Source organism: Myxine glutinosa, chromosome 8 (genome assembly GCF_964187855.1).
Source record: "Myxine glutinosa chromosome 8, kmMyxGlut1.1, whole genome shotgun sequence".
Lineage (NCBI taxonomy): Eukaryota > Metazoa > Chordata > Myxini > Myxiniformes > Myxinidae > Myxine > Myxine glutinosa.
The window spans coordinates 142,106,227-142,110,762 of NC_136268.1; positions in this window are offsets into that span (position 1 = coordinate 142,106,227).

The following is a 4,536-nucleotide window of genomic DNA, read 5'->3' on the forward strand; positions in this document are numbered from 1 at the left end:
ACTACTACTACTTTAATGCCCAATTATTCCCACCTTCTTCTGGGGTCAGCAGAGAAAGTTATTTGCCAACGCCTTTCACAAACTGCCTGACAAGCCCCGACGTTCAACGACGCCTTGTCGACTCTTCATGAAAGAAAACAAGGAATCATTAATGTCCACCAACTAATGTTAACAGCCGGACCACCCTGCTTAACATGCACCTGAGGTACGGCACACTTTGTCATGCAACATCTTACCTGTGAATCAATGCGATATTTGAAGAAATTCGATATTTTATCTTTGGATGGAGATGAGACAGGTAAAAGGCAAGTGTGCTACCTTTGCACCATCCTGTTGGACGATTTCCTGCAAACTACAAGGTGTTTTCCGAGAAATAACACCAATGAGTGTTGTTGAATATCTTTAGAGATTCAACTCCAGGGAAATTCTCAAACATTAAACAATCCTGTTGTATTTGAGGCTCAATATGTAGAGTGTCCACCACAGTAGCTTATACAGTACAAGCCCAGCATTTTCTCGGAATGATGCAGATGGCTTGATGGTAGAAATCCTGTTCTCGTAGATTCCATTCATTCCACTCCAAATTATTCCAGGCCAAGTGCATAAGCGTGATGCTGTCGTAATGCATCTTTAATCATCCCACACATGCTCGATTGAATTTGTATCGGAAGAACAATCTCCTCAAGGTAATAACAACTGTCTTGTGTCCAAGATACAGCTGAACAAAACGTCGTTGTCTGTCGGACATAGGCAGGACCAACTGCATCAGCAAATAACAAACGGAACTACGCAGGAACCAATCCTCTTACAGCTGAAGAGTCAAATTACTGCCATAAAATATGAAACTTCCACACATAACAAATACAAAATGGTGTCACATCAATGCTTCGTAGAATAGAGCATATCATATTTGGAATATTTTGCCTTGCAGCTTCCGCTCCTCATAAAAGTGAGCTGTTCTTCAGGATGTGGAGTGATATTTTGCAATGACATTGTGAGTTCTTCATCTGATAAAAACAGGCTTGCTTGCCAACAGCCTCAAAACATTTCTCCACTTACATTGATAAGGCTTGCTCTGACAGAGGAAGAGGAAGCAATCAGCAGAATAGAGTTAAAATGTCTCACATAGATAAGAGTGGGGAAGGTTTTCAGCATAGAGGACCAAAGATGAGAACATTTCCTTATCTGTTGAGAAGAGATCGAAATGCCACACCAGTTCAACAGAATCTCTAGAATAATGGATGGAATCAACAGAACATTGATCGAAGTATGCTCACAGGTGTGGGAAGCAGGAGAAGATGGCATTTTGGGTGTTATCCTTTTGTCATGGCATGAGGAGATCGTGGAGTATTAGGATGGAGAGAGGGTGTATGTGTGATGTATTTATATATCTATACAATAAGAAGAGCCGTTTGTGTTTGTCAGCATTTTTTCAGAGATGGTCAAACGGATCTTCATCAAACTCTCAGAGGTTCACAGGTGAGTGCCGAGGAGTGTTTTGGGCAAAAAAAAAAATTTGGGGGAAAGTTTGGAAAAAATAAGTTGGATTTGTTTTAAATCACTCTATGATGTCTAAGTCTTCATTGCTATGTGATAGTTAATATTATCAGGCCATCCTCTGCACAGCAGGAGACGGGGTTTTGTAATAGTGGGTGTGTGTGTGTGTCAAGTAGTAGATTTGTTATTGCCTAAAGTTCAGTTATAGACGTTGGGTGCTAATGTGTTATGATTTATATGATGTTTAAAAATGCTATTTTCATGAAGTTAATAAAGGGTTTTTGCTTCGTTTTAGTTTTGGATGAGGAGAGGCTCGCTGAGGTCATGCTGAACAAATTGTATACGTGTGCTTTTTTCGAGGCTGGTCGTAAAACCACGCCCACATGCGCTTGTTTTTGCGTAATGCTAGTAGAATGACATGAACCTATCGTTAACTATATATATTTTGTTTTAATCTCAGCAACGCATGACTCTGTATAAACATGCTTTGGATTACTCATGTACACAAACCCATAAAATATATGGGTTTGTTTGGCTAAGCATACACTCTTCTCTTTGTGAGTTACAGTTCTGTTTTCTCGGAGCCCAGAGAAACAATTGGTCCAAATGATAAGGAAAGGCTGACTCCCCCGAATGATAACGGTGGGAGGGACTCTCGCCAGTCGCTTCGTTCTCTCGGAGATTTTCTGATAAATCGTATTCGTATATAAGTGAATGAGAATCAATGCGTTGGCAGGAAGGCTTGACGTGGCATGAGACTGGCTCTTGCTATAGATGTCTTGGCCTCCTCCGGATCTGTATAAGTTGGTTCTTTAATAAAGCTGCGCCATTCCAGGCTATTGTGGACTTCTTTTGCAAACGAAGAGCTGATTCTTCACAGATGGTACCAGGAGTGGGGTGCCAGAGATATTGTGGTTATTATAACTCACTGAGTATAGGGGGCGCCGGGCGCACCGAGTACAGATCGGGTTGCATGATGGAGCACGCATGCATGGATTTTGGCTTTGCGAGGCTCCGGATAGAAGTTGGCATTTCGATGCTGTGGATTATATTATGCCTGCCCGGAAAGGGGATGTCCTGTGCTGGGGCTGGCGACATGCCTCTGTTATTTGTCTGTCTGTCGGTCTGATTGTAAGTCTTTGGTACTGGGAGGGCTAATTGAGTGCTTAGGCGTCATTGTTCCATGGAGGCAGGTCCGGGGGTTTTGGTCCAGCCTGCAAGGAGTCCAGGGGCTTGTTTTAGGGCTGGGTCGCCAAAAATGGGATGCTGTGCCCATCTGGATGTAAAATTATCCATCAAGGACGGGGAATAATGTGCAGTGTGATTGGGTAAGAGGTAAAGGCCATAAAACACCAACCCCATGAGGAACGAAATAAATGGAGAGATGTTGGGATCACATGATGGTTGGGATTGAAGAACAACCTACTGGGATTTCAAACCTGTGTTTGGGTCTGGGGCAACTGGGTGATGGGCAACAGTGTATGAGTGAGTAATTATGATCTGTTTAAGTGTAAGAGGCGGTGGAGAAGAAAGGGGTGATGAAAAGTTATTTGTTTTAGTGTGAAGTAGGTTGGTTGCTTATTTGTCACAGTAAGATGAGAGTTGCGTTTTTAAGCTTGGTCTTTGAATGAATTGTTGCTTGGAATGTGTTGATTGGAAAAGTGATTTCTGATCGCTGATCCGATCTGGTTTTGAATTGTTTGATTTAATTTTGAGTTGATTGGAGGTAATAAGGATTTGTGTTGATTTCCTGATTTGAGTTCATCTGGAAACAAAGACAGATGGGATTAATGTGTATATCAGGAACATTTTGGAAAAGAAATATGGATATATGACATTACTAAAATATAACCAAGCAATTGAGAGTTCTTGGGTTAATGGGATATAAATAAATGCATCTACAAGTTGATGGTTTATAAAAATTTAGTTCTGGATGATACTTAAACGATGAACAATGTTGGCAATATACAAAGAATGTGACTTGTTTTTTGGGGGGCAAAGTTATGAGTGGTTGTGGGCAAACGAAGATTAATTTAGATTTATCATAGTTAAGTTCGAGGAAGTTGATTTGAAGCCAGAATTTCATTTGGATGCCAGAAAGGAGAAAGGAGATGCTGAAAGCCAGAAAGGAGATGCTGTTGTCTACTCTGAATGACAGGTGGCGGTATCCAGGGCGCTGAGGAGTTTGTTCACGTTGTAAAGTTTGTTTATTTATTTGTTTATTTAGTTTGTTTATTGTAGAGAAGAGTGCTTTTGGGATTCCGGAGCCAGAGTGGATAATTTGAGGGTAGTAGGTGGAGTAGAGGACATCTTTGCAGTGCTGTAGGTGGTCCTTGTAGGCTTGGGGGGTGAACTAATTTGGGTTTAATAGGCACAAGCTGGTCTAAACAGGGTGAGGAGGATGGTGTGATTGATGATGTCAAAGGAGGCGTTGAGGTGAGGAGAATGAAAATGTTGAGGTTGCCGGCATCGGAGGAGAGAAAAGGTCGCTGGTGATTTTGAGGAGAGCAGTTTCAGTACTGTGGCTGGAGCAGAATCCGGATTGGGATGTTTCATACAGGTTATTGGCAGAGTGGTGATGTTTGAGTTGAGTGGCCACAGCACGTTCCAAAACTTTTGACAGAAAGGGTAGGTTGGAGATGGGTCTGAAGTTTATTTAGGGTGTCAGGGTTTAGTCCAGGGTTTTTCCAAAATGGGGGTGAAGTTTCACGAGTTTTTGGGGAAATCGGTATGTGAAGCTGGATTAAGTTGGAACTGCTTGATGAGCCATGGAGATGGATTGGGTTTTGTTGTTGGTTGTCTGGGAGTTCGGTTGTTGCATTGCCAAAGGTTTCTGTGTGGTGGACACACTCGTTGGCTGTTGTCTTGTGTGACGTGGATGGAGATGTATGTGGCTGCGTGTGGCTGCCTGGAGGGGAAGGCGGCTACAGTGGTTGATATTGGTTGTGGGTTGTCCGGGGTGCTTCGATTTGCATAAGGGGTGAAGATTGGGATATTACATTATTTTGAGTAAGTATTGGCATGAGTAATTACAGAAGT